Below are 16901 nucleotides of genomic sequence, written 5' to 3' on the forward strand. Positions count from 1 at the left end.
GTCGCCGGTGTCGATGGCGATAAGCAGGTCGTTGTGTACCTTCAACAAGGCAGACTCTGTGCTGTGGTGGGCTCTGAAACCTGACTGGAAACTTTCCAGGATGGTGTTTTGGTGCAGGTAGGGCTCTAATTGGTTTAGAATTGCCTTTTCAAGGACTTTTGACAGGAATGGCAGTTTGGAAATGGGTCTGTAGTTGCTAGGCAAGGTGAAATGGTGGAGCTTGGAAGGATGAGAAAAGGGCCTGTCCCAGTTACGCAATTTTTAAGGCGACTGCCGGCGACTGCCAAAGTCGTAGCAGATTGCCGACATTTTCTTTTACCCGACGACAATGACCACGACAATGCCGAGTCAGGTCGATACACGTTACTTTTTTTGTGAAACTAGCACCTGGCTAAGAGATTACACCGTCTTCGGAAACATCGCGAAATTCCCACGCTTACCTGACCGTCAAACTGCCGCCTCCAATCTACCTGTCAAATGTCCTGACGGTAAATACATTGGTTAAACAAAACTATCCTCTGGTATCTTCAAATGCCTTTTCTTAATTTAATATTACGTGCTTCGAAATGCATCTGCGACAACCTAGCAAACCTGGGGACAGCATGCGACAGCGCCCGCAATAAGCTACAATACCTGGCGACAAGCCAGCTGTCGCCGAGAAATTTCTATCTGGAAGACTCCTCACGATCAAACACCCCGGCAAACGTTCGGCAACAGCCTAGTTGCCGACAGTCGCCTTAAAATCACCTAAGTGGGACAGGCCCTTTAGGTCATGGATGGACATTAGTAAATGAAAGATAATCACCATTTAACATTGGATTGAGTAACAATTTCCACCTTCCTGATCCAACTTCAGTTCTCTCATGTCAAACCATGGCTTTTTAAAGTTCAAGTGCTGCTCTCAAAGATTCATTGCAAATACTTATTATCAGGCTCTATCTTCTCCGGTTTTGATAGATGTGTTTTTGGGTGATTGCAGTAAGCAGACAGCACCCATAGTCAGGATCGAACCCGGATCTCTGGCGCTGTAAAGCAGCAACTCTACCACTGCGCCACCGCGCTGCCTGATTATCTCCCACATTCCAAAGGCATGCAGGTTTGTAGGCCTCTTGGCTTCTGTAAATTGCCCCTAGTGTGTAGGATGCAAAACTGGGATACCAGAACTAGTGAACTTGATTGTTGGTCCGCATGGACTCGGGGGGGGGCCAAAGGGTCTGTTTCTACGCTGTATCGCTCAACTAAACTAAACTAAACTAATGGGCCAGCCATGAGACCAACACCAGCCATGGAGGAATCCCGACCGAAGACTTGTTTTACAAAATGATAACAAAGTGGAATTCTTTATCCCTTTATGCCTATATTCAAGGTTGTAAGGTAAAAGCTGACACAAGGATCTTCTTTTCATTCTCTCTCTCTCCTTGCAAATTCCTTTAGTTTAGTTTAGTTTAGAGATACAGCGCCTAAGCAGGCCCTTTGAGTCCGTGCCGACCAGCGATCCCCGTACACTAGCACTATCCTACACACTAAGGACTAAAGCCATGATCACATTGAATGGTGGTGCTGGCTCGAAGGGCCGAATGGCCTACTCCTGCACCTATTGTCTATTGTCTATTATCTATTGACAATTTACACTTTACAGAAACCAATTAATCTTCAAACCTGTACGTCAATAGACAATAGACAATAGGTGCAGGAGGAGGCCATTCGGCCCTTCGAGCCAGCACCACCATTCAATGTGATCATGGCTGATCATTCTCAATCAGTACCCCGTTCCTGCCTTCTCCCCATGCCCCCTGATACGTCCTTGGTATGTGGGTGGAAACTGGAGCACCTGAAAAAAATCCACGCAGTCACAGTGAGAACGTACAAACTCCATACAGGCAGCACCCATAGTCAGGATCGAACCCAGGTCTCTGGTGCTGTAAGGCAACAACTCTACCACTGTGCCACCCTGTAGCGATTGTAAGGTAAAATCTGACACGAGGATATTCTTTTTATTCTCTCTACCTCTAATTGCTACAAGTTAAATCCTTTATTTCACTCATAGAAAAGAAACATGGAAACATGAAAAAATAGGTGCAGGAGGTAGGCCATTCGGCCCTTCAAGCTAGCACCACCATTCGTTATGATCGTGGCTGATCATCTAAAATCAGTACACCGTTCCGGCTTTTTCCCCAATATCCCTTGATTCCTTTGGCCCTAAGAGCTAAATTTAACTCTCTCGTGAAAACTCGTGGCTTTGTCAGTGGTGAGCCTGCCAATCATGCTGTGCGAAGCAACGTCATGTGATTGACCGGTTCACCTCTAGTTTCCCTCTCCCCTGACGCTCAGTCTGAAAAACGGTTTCAACCCAAAACGTCACCTGTTCCCTTTCTCCGGAACTGCTGCCTGACCTGCCGAGTTACTCCAGCTTTTTATGTGTATCTTCGGTCTACAGTTGTGTAACGTCTACAGTTCTAAATGGTGGCCGATTAGGAGAAGGGGAGATGCAGCGAGACCTGGGTGTCGTGGTGCACCAGTCATTGAAAGTAGGCATCTAGGTGCAGCAGGCAGTGAAGAAAGCGAATGGTATGTTGGCATTCATAGTGAGGGGATTTGAGTATAGGAGCAGGGAGGTTCTGCTGCAGTTGTACAGGGCATTGGTGAGACCGCACCTGGAGTATTGCGTACTGTTTTGGTCTCCTAATCTGAGGAAAGACATTCTTGCCATAGAGGGAGTACAGAGAAGGTTCACCAGATTGATTCCTGGGTTGGCAGGACTTTCATATGAAGAAAGACTGGATAGACTCGGCTTGTACTCGCTGGAATTTAGAAGATTGAAGGGGGATCTTATAGAAACTTACAAAATTCTTAAGGGGTTGGACAGGCTAGATGCAGGAAGATTATTCCCGATGTTGGGGAAGTCCAGAACAAGGGGTCACAGTTTAAGGATAAGGGGGAAGTCTTTTAGGACCGAGATGAGAAAGTTTTTTTTCACACAGAGAGTGGTGAATCTGTGGAATTCTCTGCCACAGAAGGTAGTTGAGGCCAGTTCATTGGCTATATTTAAGATGGAGTTAGATGTGGCCCTTGTGGCTAAAGGGATCAGGGGATATGGAGAGAAGGCAGGTACGGGATACTGAGTTGGATGATCAGCCATGATCATATTGAATGGCGGTGCAGGCTCGAAGGGCCGAATGGCCTACTCCTGCACCTATTTTTCTATGTTTCTACACATGTGATTTCTGTGTTCACACTCCCTCCTTCCCTCTCGCCCACACTTACAGTACTTCATCTCCTTCCCTCTCCCCACCTCACTATTATTAAACGTTCCATGTTAAAACGAAATAATCTTAAATTAAATACCAGCTGTTCAAATACAATCTCAGCAGTTAATGGGGGGGATGCAATTTGCATGTGATAAAAACTTCTAAACTTCCCAGCACCTGGTTTTCTGCTGTCGAACCAAACTAAACCATGCCATGTGTATGCAAACAGTTCCCTTATGTCAGTATTTCTGAAAGCTTTATCAGAACAAAAGTCAGGCACAAGGAGGCTCTTTTACAACAGGGTTGCCAAAGGTAGCGACTTGGGTAAACAAACAGCCAGGTGGTCAGACTTGTTGACTGCTACCTATCACCCATCTGTTCTACTTCACACTGCCTGCACTCAGAGCCAGCTCAGGGCGGCACGGTGGCGCAGCAGTTGAGCTGCTGCCTTACAGCGCCAGAGACCCGGGTTCGATCCCGACTACGGGTGCTGTCTGTGGGGATTTTGAACGTTCTCCCCGTGACCTGCGTGGGTTTTCTCCGAGATCCTCGGTTTTCTCCCACACTCCAAAGACGTACAGGTTTTTAGGCTAATTGGCTTGGTATGAATGTAAAATTGTCCCTCTCGTGTGCAGGGTAGTGTTAGTGTGCGTCAGTGCGGACTCAGTGTACCGAAGGGCATATTTCCGCCCGTATCTCTAAACAAAACTAAATAGACAATAGACTCCCCCAACATTGGAAACTAAACTAATGCCTGCTTCTTTCTTGGTGGAAAAAGCTGCACATTTATTCAGCCAATTCCCAGGTGCAAGGCGATACACACTGTGTCGTGCCGGGCTCAACCCACCAGTTCCATTAGTTTCAAAGGTTTCAAAGGTCTTTTATTGTCATGTGTACCAATTAAGGTACAGCGATATTCGATTAGTTTAGTTTAGTTTAGAGATACAGTATGGGAAAAAAGTCCCTTCGGCCCACCGAGTCAACGCCAACCAGCAACCCGCACTATCCTACGCACTAGGGACAAATTACCGAAGCTAATTAACCTAAAAAACCTGCACGTCTTTGGAGTGTCGAAGGGAAACCAGAGCACCCGGGAAAAACCCACGTGGTCATGGTGAGAATGTACAAACTCCGTACAGATAGCACCCGGAGTCAGGATCGAACCCGGATCTCTGGCGCTGTAAGGCAGCTGCCACCGTGTCACTGTGCCACCGTAATGTGATACAATGAATAAGTCACATGTGATACAATGAATAAGTCCTCCTGCATGTATTGGTACATTGCGATCAAGAGGCAATGACATCTATTGTACAGTGCCCTCTCACCTTGACAGGAGTGTATTAAGGTCATTAATGTTGAATGAACAATGGCCCTCAAACTGCTATACATGTGTAATGGAGATTATGTTGTACAGTAGCATACCTGGACAGGTGTTTACAGGGAACTGTGACACCAGCTTATAGACACTAAATGCTGGTGTAACTCAACGGGTCAGGCAGCATCTCTGGAGAAAAGGAATAAGTGACGTTTCCGGTTGAAGCCCTTCATCAGATCCCTTCAGGTGTTGGTCTAAAACCAGATTTTTAGGTTTAGGTTCACTATTGTCACATGTACTGAGGTAGTGTAAGGGAAATAACTGCGGATGCTGGTTGAAATTGAAGGTAGGCACAAAATGCTGGAGTAACTCAGCGGGTCAGGCAGCATCTCAGGAGAGAAGGAATGGGTGACGTTTCGGGTCGAGACCCTTCTTCAGGTAGAGTGAAAAGCTTTGTTTTGAATGCTATCCCGACAGATGGGATATATCAGGTAAAACTCAAGTGCAATAGATAGAACAAAAGGGAAGATATATGGTGTATCACTGATATAGTTCTCAGCATTGTGATGCATTGTAGTGCATCAGTTCCATAGACAGAGTCTAATGTCCTCAATGGGGTAGGGGTGAATTGGACAGCACCCCAGCAGATCTACCCCAGATCAGAGAGGGGAAGAAGCAGCCCCTGAGTCTGATGGTGCTCACGTTCAAGTTTATGGGCCTCTATACGTTGGAGTTTAGAAAGAAGATAGGCAGGGGGAGGGGGATCTCATTGAAACTTACCGAATAATGAAAGGCCTGGATAGAGTGAATGTGGAGAGGACGTCCACGATGTGAGAAAGGTGATGAGGAGGAATTTCCTGAGCCAGAGGTTTGTGAATCTGTGGAATTCATTGCCACAGAAGGCTGTGGAGTCCGTCATAGGGTATTTTTAAAGCAAAGATGAACAGGTTCTTGATTAGTAAGGGTGTCAAAGGTTATGGGGAGAGTGCAGGAGAATAGGGCAGATGGGGAAAGGTAGATCAGCCATTGAATGAACGGTGGAGTAGACTTGATGGGCTGAATGGCCTAATTCTGCTCCTATGAAATTCTGTACCGTCTAGCGGTTGGGCAGGGAGTAGATGGAATAGCCGAGGTGGGACACTAAAGTCCCTGGTATTTAACTGTCCAGCTTTAGATTTAGATTTTTAGATTTAGAGATACAGCGTGGAAACAGGCCCTTTGGCCCACCGAGTCCGCGCCGCCCAGCGATCCCCACACACTAACACTATCCTACACACACTAGGGACAATTATTACATTTACCCAGTCAATTAACCTACATACCTGTACGTCTTTGGAGTGTGGGAGGAAACCGAAGATCTCGGAGAAAACCCACACAGGTCACGGGGAGAACGTACAAACTCCGTACAGACGGCGCCCGTAGTCAGGATCGAACCTGAGTCTCCGGCGGTGCATTCGCTATAAGGCAGCAACTCTACCGCTGCGCCACCGTGCCGCACTTACAGGGCATCTGCCATCACTGTCCCTAGCACACAGTGTGTACAAATACCTCCAACGTAAACACAGAGTCAGAGAGTGATACAGCGTGGAAACAGGCCCTTCGGCCCAACTCGCCCACACCGGCCAACATGTCCCACCCACACTAGTCCCACCTGCCTGCATTTGAATAAATGAATGAACGATACTTTATTGTCACATGTGATCATTCAAATCAAATTTATTTTACCATTTTTGTTTAATTTCGTTTTGAGATACAAAGTGGAAACAGGCCCTTCGGCCCACCGGGTCGACCCTGACGAACGATCACCTGAACATTTTTTCTGCGTTCTCTCATTTTCTCGTCCTGTTCACCAGGGGCAATTTACAGAACCGAATTAGCCTGCAACCTTGCTGGTATTTGGAAGAATAAAAAGAGCACCCAGAGAAAACCTACGCGGTCACAGCAAGATGGTACAAACTCCACACATACGGAAACTGTAGCAGCTAATAATTGAGGGCGTGCAGCGTAGGTTTACTAGGTTAATTCCTGGAATGGCGGGACTGTCATATGTTGAAAGACTGGAGCGACTAGGCTTGTATACACTGGAATTTAGAAGGATGAGAAGAGATCTTATCGAAACGTATAAGATTATTAAGGGGTTGGACACGTTAGAGGCAGGAAACATGTTCCCAATGTTGGGGGAGTCCAGAACCAGGGGCCACAGTTTAAGAATAAGGGGTAGGCCATTTAGAACTGAGATGAGGAAAAACATTTTCAGTCAGAGAGTTGTAAATCTGTGGAATTCTCTGCCTCAGAAGGCAGTGGAGGCCAATTCTCTGAATGCATTCAAGAGAGAGCTGGATAGAGCTCTTAAGGATAGCGGAGTCAGGGGGTATGGGGAGAAGGCAGGAACGGGGTACTGATTGAGAATGATCAGCCATGATCACATTGAATGGCGGTGCTGGCTCGAAGGGCCGAATGGCCTCCTCCTGCACCTATTGTCTATTGTCATGTTTCTTTTATCAAACAGCTAACAATGGCCTGTTTCCTTTATCATCATTACTTTTTTACATATCTTTCATTCATTGTTCTTTATCTCTCTACATCATCGTCTATATCTCTCGTTTCCCTTATCACTAACCAGTCTGAGGACGGGTCTCGACCTGAAACGTCACCCATTCCTCCTCTCCAGAGATGCTGCCCGTCCCGTTGAGTTACTCCGGCCTTTTTTGTGTCTACCTTCGGTTTAAAACAGCATCTACAGTTCCTTCCTACTCGTTTGGTCAGGATGGAATCCAGGTCTCTGGCGCCATGAGGCAGCAACTCTACGGCTGTACCGCCCCAGCTGAATTGAATACTACTTCTCACCGTCATTGCAACCAGGTAGTTTTCTCTCTCTGGCAGTCGGGTCTAAGGTAGTCTAAGCTGATTCTACTCAACACGGCACTGGAGCAAGCTGCAAGACACTGGTAACCAAGTGTGCATGCCGCCAAAGTGTGAAGATTTGTCAGAGCTCCCACCCTTGGCTCACCCACCCTTCCCAAATATATATTTTTGTTGAGCAAAAACCAAAAAAAAGCTCGCCACACGTGTGTGAATTCATGCGTGTGAATTGCTGAGAACTTCGGAGTCTGAAGAGGGGTCTCGACCCGAAACGTCACCAGTTCCTTTTAGACAATAGACAATAGGTACAGGAGGAGGCCATTCGGCCCTTCGAGCCAGCACCACCATTCAATGTGATCATGGCTGATCATTCTCAATCAGTACCCCGTTCCCGCCTTCTCCCCGTACCCCCTGACTCCGCTACCATTAAGAGCTCTATCTGGCTCTCTCTTGAATGCATTCAGAGAATTGGCCTCCACTGCCTTCGTTACCCACTTTCTCATCCACTCACTGCACATTAGGGGCGATACTTTCACAGAGGCCAATTACCCTTTGGGATGTGGAAGGAAACCAGAGCACCCAGAGGAAACCCACACAGTCACAGGGAGAACATGCAAATTCCGCACGGACAGCAACCTAGTTCAGGATCAAACCTGGGTCTCTGGCACCGTGAGGCAGCAGCTCGACAGGTTGTACCGATGTGCCACCCCTCTCATTCCCTTCCGCTCTCAGTCTGGCTGCACTATTACCAGCAGTTAGACAATAGGTGCAGGAGTAGGCCATTCGGCCCTTCGAGCCAGCACCGCCATTTAATGTGATCATGGCTGATCATTCTCAATCAGTGCCCCGTTCCTGCCTTCTCCCCATACCCCCTGACTCCGCTATCCTTAAGAGCTCTATCCAGCTCTCTCTTGAAAGCATTCAGAGAATTGGCCTCCACTGCCTTCTGAGGCAGAGAATTCCACAGATTCACAACTCTCTGACTGAAAAAGGTTTTTCCACATCTCTGTTCTAAATGGCCTACCCCTTATTCTTAAACTGTGGCCCCTTGTTCTGGACTCCCCAACATTGGGAACATGTTTCCTGCCTCTAACGTGTCCAACCCTTTAATAATCTTATATGTTTCAATAAGATCCCCTCTCATCCTTCTAAATTCCAGTGTATACAAGCCTAGTCGCTCCAGTCTTTCAACATATGACAGTCCCGCCATTCCGGGAATTAACCTAGTAAACCTACGCTGCACGCCCTCAATAGCAAGAATATCCTTCCTCAAATTTGGAGACCAAAACGGCACACAGTACTCCAGGTGCGGTCTCACTAGGGCCTTGTACAACTGCAGAAGGACCTCTTTGCTCCTAAACTCAACTCCTCTTGTTATGAAGGCCAACATTCCATTGGCTTTCTTCACTGCCTGCTGTACCTGCATGCTTCCTTTCAGTGACTGATGCACTAGGACACCCAGATCTCGTTGTACGTCCCCTTTTCCTAACTTGACACCATTCAGATAATTCTCCAGAGATGCTGTCTGACCCGCTGAGTTGCTTGCTCTCCTTCACCTTTTGTGCCTACCTTCGGCTCTTCAGCATTGAATTCCATTTTCCCTCTCACATTCCCCACCTTGTATTAATATCCAGTTCAGACCATCCTGCTGAGCCCACAATGTCGGTGAGGTTCAGAAACGAGGAGCTGCAGATGCTGCTTGATACCAAAGAGCCCCAGCACTTTGTCCCTATCTTTGTGCAGATAAGGCTGTTTGAAAAGAAACTACTTCATTATTCAGTGAACATTGAACAAAATATTTGAATAAGTACCTTGTAATACTGGTAAATTATTAATTGAAACAGATATCGGCAGCTGCTGTATATTATATTACTGATAAGATAAGCTGTTGTACACCTGCCATGTGCAAACAAATCATGCCATCTACTACAGGACACTTGAAATCATACTTTTCAGTAAAGGTGTTACATTTTTAACAAACCAAGATAAATTTGGAAAAATCATTCATGCTGCCATACTTCGTAAAGTATTTGTTATACACTCACATCTGTTTCAAAGTCAGGCGCAGCTGAACATACAATGTGGTATGATTATATTTAATTGACCTTTTTAATAACACAATGAAGAGACGTCCTTTTTTTTAAAAAAAATCCCCTGAAGGTATTTTTTTTTTTTGCAGAGCGTTTTCTTTGGTTTATTGTCACGTGTACCTACGTCAGGAGATCATAAGTGATAGGAGCAGAATTAGGCCATTCGGCCCATCAAGTCTACGCCGTCATTCAATCATGGCTGATCTATCTCTCCCTCCAAACCTCATTCTCCTGCCTTCTCCCCATAACCTCTGACACCCGTACCAATCAAGACTCTATCAAACTCTTCCTTAAATATATCTACTGACTTTGCCTCCACATCCATCTGTGGCAAAGAATTCCACAGATTCACCACCGGAGGTATGGTGAAAAGCTTTTGTTGTGTGCCACCCAGTCAGCAGAAAGACAATACATGATTACCATCGAGCCATTCACAGTGGTAAGGGAATAACGTTTAGCGCAAGGTAAAGTCAGCAAATTCCGATCAGGTATAGTCCGAGGGTCGCCGAGGAGGGAGACAGTAGTATCATTCAGATTAATTACATTTTGAGGTGACATTGTGGATAAAAGGGGTGGCACGGTGGCGCAGCGGTAGAGTTGCTGCCTTACAGCGAATGCAGCGCCAGAGACTCAGGGTCGATCCTGACTACGGGCGCCGTCTGTACAGAGTTTGTACGTTCTCCCCGTGACCTGCTTGGGTTTTCTCCGAGATCTTCGGTTTCCTCCCACACTCCAAAGACGTACAGGTATGTAGGTTAATTGACTGGGTAAATGTAAAAATTGTCCCTAGTGTGTGTAGGATAGTGTTAATGTGCGAGGATCGCTGGGCGGCGCGGACTCGGTGGGCCGAAGGGCCTGTTTCCGCGCTGTATCTCTAAAAAAAAAAATCTAAAATCAAAAGTTGAACATTAATTTTGTTGTTAGGACCATGAGTGAGTGGATTGGTTTTACAACTGAAACGCTCGTGTTTCTTTGCAAGAATATGGACGAAAGAGGTTTGCATACACTTGAGAGTATTTTGCAGATTAATTAAGCCTCGCCCTTGATTTACTGGGACATATGGCACACAATGTTGTAATGAATAGGGATAAATATCAATTCAAGGCACCCCACAGACACCTTCCCTTAGCCCAACTGTCGTTTGCTTGTATGGCTAAGCAACCAGAAACACACTTGTACTCTTGTTTTATATCCTGCTGTCATTTCACACTCACTGTTTCCATCAGTTTTGGGGAACAGATCGGGTAGGTGCACGGAGCATCTTGCCCAGAGCTGGGAAATCGGACCATCGTCATCTATTCATGTCCTCCACAGATGCGTAGGAAGGAACTGCAGACGCTGGTTTAAACTGAAGAGAGACACAAAAAGCTTCAGTAGACCAGTGGGCCCAAACCTCTCCTGCATTGGTGCAGCACCCTCTCCTCCCCCCCCCCTCCCCTTCCCCCCCTTCCTCCCTCTCCCTCCCTCCTCACCCTCCCCCCTTCACCCTTCCCCCCACTCCATCCCCATCAACCTCCCTTATCCTCCCCCCTCCCTCCCTCCCCCTCCCTCCCTCGGAGATAGTTTTAAAGTTTAAAATGTGAATAACTTTGAAAATATAACACCGATTTCAATGAAACTTCTTGCATTAGCACCAAAGGGACAACGGTGAATAAGGTGGGCCCTGAAATTGTCACGCTACCGTGTACCGTTTTGGCTGTAGTTCAGGAACAAACAAACAAACAAACGAGAGTTTTAGTATATAGATTAGATCGAGCAGCGCAGTAGCATAGCGGTAGAGCCAGTACTTTGCTCCGCCAGGGACCCGGGTTCGATCCTGGTTACGGGTGCAGTCTGTACAGAGTTTGTATGTTCTCCCCATGACCTGCGTGGGTTTCCTCCGAGATCTTCGGTTCCCTCCCACGCTCCAACGACGTACAGGTATGTAGGTTAATTGGCTGGGTATAAATGTGTCTATATAAAAAAAACAGTCCCTAGTATGTGTAGTGCAGTGTTAATGTGTGGGGATCGCTGGTCGGTGCAGACCCGGTGGGCCGAAGGGCCTGTTTCCGCACTGTATCTCTAAACCAAACTCAACTAATCTCTGACCCACAGGGTGTGTACAGTGGCACAGGGGTAGAGTTGCTGCCTTACAGCGCCGGAGACCCAAGTTTGATCCTGACTATGAGTCAGATTAATTGGCTTGGGTAAAACAAAATTGTAAATTGTTTTAATTTTTTTTTAAAGTTATTTAATTTATTTGTCATATGTAGGTTGGCACAGGGTCGAAATTGGGTAAAACACAACATGCTGGAGTAACTCTGAGTCAGATGGCATCAGATGTGCGGCACGGTGCCGCAGCGGTAGAGTTGCTGCCTTACAGCGAATGCAGCGCCGGAGACTCAGGTTCGATCCTGACTACGGGCACCGTCTGTACGGAGTTTGTACGTTCTCCCCGTGACCTGCGTGGGTTTTCTCCGAGATGTTCGGTTTCCTCCCACACTCCAAAGACGTACAGGTATGTAGGTTAATTGACTGGGTAATATGTAAAAATTGTCCCTACTGTGTGTAGGATAGTGTTAATGTGCGGGGATTGCTGGGCGGCGTGGACTCAGTGGGCCGAAGGGCCTGTTTCCGCGCTGTATGTCTAAAATTCACTGAATACATTCAAGAGAGAGCGAGATAGAGCTCTTAAGGATAGTGGAGTCAGGGGGTATGGGGAGAATGCAGGAACGGGGTACTGATTGAGAATGATCAGCCATGATCACATTGAATGGCGGTGCTGGCTCGAAGAGCCGAATGGCCTCCTCCTGCACCTATTGTCTTTTGTCTATTGTCTATTGAAACAGGCCCTTCGGCCCACCGAGTCCACTCAATCACTAGTTCACACTTTTTTCCATGTTACCCACTTTCTCATCCACTCTCTGCACATTAGGGGCAATACTTTCACAGAGGCCAATTACCCTTTGGGATGTGGAAGGAAACCAGAGCACCCAGAGGAAACCCACACAGTCACAGGGAGAACATGCAAATTCCGCACGGACAGCAACCTAGTTCAGGATCAAACCTGGGTCTCTGGCACCGTGAGGCAGCAGCTCGACAGGTTGTACCGATGTGCCACCCCTCTCATTCCCTTCCACTCTCAGTCTGGCTGCACAATTACCAGCAGTTAGACAATAGGTACAGGAGTAGGCCATTCGGCCCTTCGAGCCAGCACCGCCATTCAATGTGATCATGGCTGATCATTCTCAACCAGTACCCCGTTCCTGCCTTCTCCCCATACCCCCTGACTCCGCTATCCTTAAGAGCTCTATCTAGCTCTCTCTTGAATGCATTCAGAGAATTGGCCTCCACTGCCTTCTGAGGCAGAGAATTCCACAGATTCACAACTCGCTGACTGAAAAAGGTTTTTCCACATCTCAGTTCTAAATGGCCTACCCCTTATTCTTAAAGTGTGGCCCCTTGTTCTGGACTCCCCCAACATTGGGAACATGTTTCCTGCCTCTAACGTGTCCAACCCCTTAATAATCTTATACGTTTCGATAAGATCCCCTCTCATTTTTCTAAATGCTGGCTTGTGATCAAACAACCTCTAACATTTTGTGAAATAATTGTGTACAGTTTTGTTCTATTGTGTACAGTTTTGGTCTCCTAATTTGAGGAAGGACATCCTTGTAATTGAGGCAGTGCAGCGTAGGCTCACGAGATTGATCCCTGGGATGGCGGGACTGTCATATGAAGAAAGATTGAAAAGACTAGGCTTGTATTCACTGGAGTTTAGAAGGATGAGAGGGGATCTTATAGAGACATATCCAATTATGAAAGGACTGGACAAACTGGATGCAGGAAAAATGTTCCCAATGTTGGGCGAGTCCAGAACCGGGGGCCACAGTCTTAGAATAAAGGGGAGGCCATTTAAAACTGAGGTGAGAAGGAACTTTTTCACCCAGAGAGTTGTGAATTTGTGGAATTCTCTGCCACAGAGGGCAGTGGAGGCCAAATCACTGGATGGATTTAAGAGAGAGTTAGATAGAGCTTTGGGGGCTGATGCAGTCAGGGGATATGGGGAGAAGGCAGGCACGGGTTATTGATTGTGGACGATCAGCCATGATCACGGTGAATGGCGGTGCTGGCTCGAAGGGCTGAATGGCCTCCTCCTGCACCTATTTTCTATGTTTCTATATTTCTATGTAATCATGCGATGTCTTTCCACTGACTGGTTAGCACGCAACAAAAGCTTTTCACTGTACCACGGTACATGTGACAATAAACTAAACTTAACATGTTGGTCATAAAATCAGCTACTAGTGGCACCAATAAACACGTGGCCAATCGTGTTGTTATTGTAGTTCTACACAGTAGGGGCTATATTTTTACAGAGGCCAATTAACCAGTTAGGAGCATTAGTAGGCCACTCATAGCATCATGCAGGCACACAGCATTGAAACAGGCCCTTCGGCCCAACTTGCCCATGCCAATAAAGATGCCCCATCTGCATGGGTCCCACCTGCCCACATTTGGTTGTGTGTGCGTGTACGTGTGTGTGTGTGTGTGTGTGTGTGTGTATGTATGTATTTATACATGTATGTATGTATATATACACTGATCCTTCTTCTTCTTAGGCCCCCTTGGTCATGGCTGAGGGGTGGGATATATTAGGCAGCAAGTGAACAGTCAGTTCTTGAAGTTGATGTGTTGGATGCAGGAGAAATGGGCAGGAGTAAAGACCTGAGCGACTTTGACAAGGGCCAAATTGGCATGGCCAGACGACTGGGTCAGAGCATCTCTGAAACGCCAAGGCTTGTGGGGTGCTCCTGGTCAGCAGTGGTGAGTACCTACCGACAGTGGTCCGAGGAGGGACAAACCACAAACCGGCGACAGGGTGTTGGGCGCCCAAGGCTCATCGATGCGCGAGGGCAACGAAGGCTATCCCGTCAGGTCCGAAAAGAAGGTTCTACTGTGGCACAAGTCACAGAGAATTTTAATGCTGGTCACGTGAGGAAAGTGTCACAACACACAGTGCATCGCACCCTGCTGTGTATGGGGCTGCACACGGAGGACCAACAGCATTTTAGGCAGGTGGTCATAATGTTTTGGCTGATCGGTGTATCTACTATATATATATATATATATATATATATATATACACGCGCACACATACGTACACATTAAAACAAACAATAATAGTGCAATAATAACATAATAGTCTATTGTAGTTCAGAGCATATTTGAGGTTGTATTGTTTAATAGCCTGATGGTTCATATCATATCATATCATATATATACAGCCGGAAACAGGCCTTTTCGGCCCTCCAAGTCCGTGCCGCCCAGTGATCCCCACACATTAACACTATCCTACACCCACTAGGGACAATTTTCACATTTACCCAGCCAATTAACCATTGAACCTGGATGTTAGTTTTCAGGCTCCTGTACCTTCTTCCTGATGGCAGGGGTGAAATGAGTGTGTGGCCAGGGTGCACGGGTGTATAGCATAGTATGTCTATCTTAAGTGTGGATACTGGGCAGCTTTAAGTCAGAATAGTGTCTTTTTGAACGTGCACACTCCTGGGTAATGAATGTATGTAACACAGCTTATTTTCGGTGTGGTAATGCTCATATGTTTCGGGTGAAGTGTACTTTAGATAGAATTGTAGGATGTGGTTGATGGAATATTGCAGATGAAGCCAAGGAATAGGATAAACAATTTTAGATTACACTTGAATGGATTCTAGATGGCAAAGGAAATTTGAAACATCCAAGTAAATCATTTACAAATGGAGAGGACAATGAATGAAAGAGAGGCAGAAAAGTAAGGGTGATAAAGGAAACAGGCCATTGTTAGCTGTATGTTGGGTGAAAGCGAGAAGCAGGTGCGACTTGGGTGGGGGGAGGGATAGACAGAGAGGGAATGCTGGGGTTACTTGAAGTTAGAGAAATCAATATTCTGGGCTGTAAGCCGAAATATGGGATCCTGTTCCTCCAATTTACGTTTGGCCTCACTCTGACAATGGAGACAGATGGTGGAATCTGCAGCAAAATACAAAGTGCTGGAGGAACTCAGTGGGTCAGGCAGCATCTACGGAGAGAATAGACAGAGCACCTTTTGGGCATGGACATTTGTTCAGACTGAACATAAGGAAGAAAACTTGCTCGCTTTTACAGGTTGCGGCCTGGAATATACAAATTGGGAGTTTCTTTGCAAACCTATAAACACTGGTTAGATTACACTTGTGTAAAACAAGGAACTGCAGATGCAGGTTTACACCAAAGGACACAAGTGCTGGAGTAGCTCAGCAGGTCAGACAGCATCTCTGGAGTACATGGATGGGTGCCGATTCTGGTCAGGACCCTTCAGTATTTTTAGCTCTTAGTTGAGTTTAGTTTAAAGATACAGCGCGGAAACAGGCCCTTCGTCCCAGCGAGTCCACGACCCCCTCACATTAACACGATCCTACACACACTTGGGACAATTTTACATTTACACCAAGCCAATCAACCTGCAAATTTGTACGTCTTTGGAGTGTGGGAGGAAAGTGGAACAGCGGGAGAAAACCCACGCAAGTCACGGGGAGAACTTACAAACTCCGCACAGACAAAGCACCCGCGTTCTGGATGGAACCCGGGTCTCTGGCGCTGTAAGGCAGCTACTCTACCGCTGCGCCACCGTGCTGCGCTCTAATTGAGTCGATGAGAGAGACGTGTTTGCATCGGAGAGAGTACGGAGGAGATTCATTGGGATAGTATGTGGGAAGGAACTTTAAACCAAAGATGGACACAAGAAGCTGGAGACACTCAGCGGGTCAGGCGGCAGCTCTGGAGAAAGGGAATAGGTGATTTATTGGGTCGAGACCCTTCATCGGAATATTGCGTGGATTGGAGGATTGACTATTGACTATTGACTAATCAGTTCTGCGGAGAGATTGGATAGGCTGGGTTTGCTTTTTATGGGACAATGGAGACTGAGTGATAACCTGATAAAGTCACAGTGTCTGAGATTGATAATAGACAATAGACAATAGGTGCAGGAGGAGGCCATTCGGCCCTTCGAGCCAGCACCACCATTCAATGTGATCATGGCTGATCATTCTCAATCAGTACCCCGTTCCTGCCTTCTCCCCATACCCCCTGACTCCGCTATCCTTAAGAGCTCTACCCAGCTCTCTCTTGAATGCATTCAGAGAATTGGCCTCCACTGCCTTCTGAGGCAGAGAATTCCACAGATTCACAACTCTCTGACTGAAAAAGTCTTTCCTCATCTCAGTTCTAAATGGCCTACCTCTTATTCTTAAACTGTGGCGACTTGTTCTGGACTCCCCCAACATTGGGAACATGTTTCCTGCCTCTAACATGTCCAACCCCTTAATAATCTTATACGTTTCGATAAGATCTCCTCTCATCCTTCTA

General features: G+C 46.7%; 1 long non-coding RNA gene across 1 annotated transcript in view; it reads right to left on the minus strand.

Moving 5' to 3' along the window:
* Positions 1-10733: 10733 nt before the first annotated feature.
* Positions 10734-16901, minus strand: part of LOC144608882 (uncharacterized) — a 50449-nt gene continuing 44281 nt past the window's right edge. Inside the window, exon 3 of the long non-coding RNA XR_013549250.1 lies at positions 10734-10863. This is a non-coding gene — a long non-coding RNA (uncharacterized LOC144608882). The remainder of the gene's footprint in view (positions 10864-16901) is intronic.

This window comes from Rhinoraja longicauda, chromosome 2 (genome assembly GCF_053455715.1).
Source record: "Rhinoraja longicauda isolate Sanriku21f chromosome 2, sRhiLon1.1, whole genome shotgun sequence".
Classification (NCBI taxonomy): domain Eukaryota; kingdom Metazoa; phylum Chordata; class Chondrichthyes; order Rajiformes; family Arhynchobatidae; genus Rhinoraja; species Rhinoraja longicauda.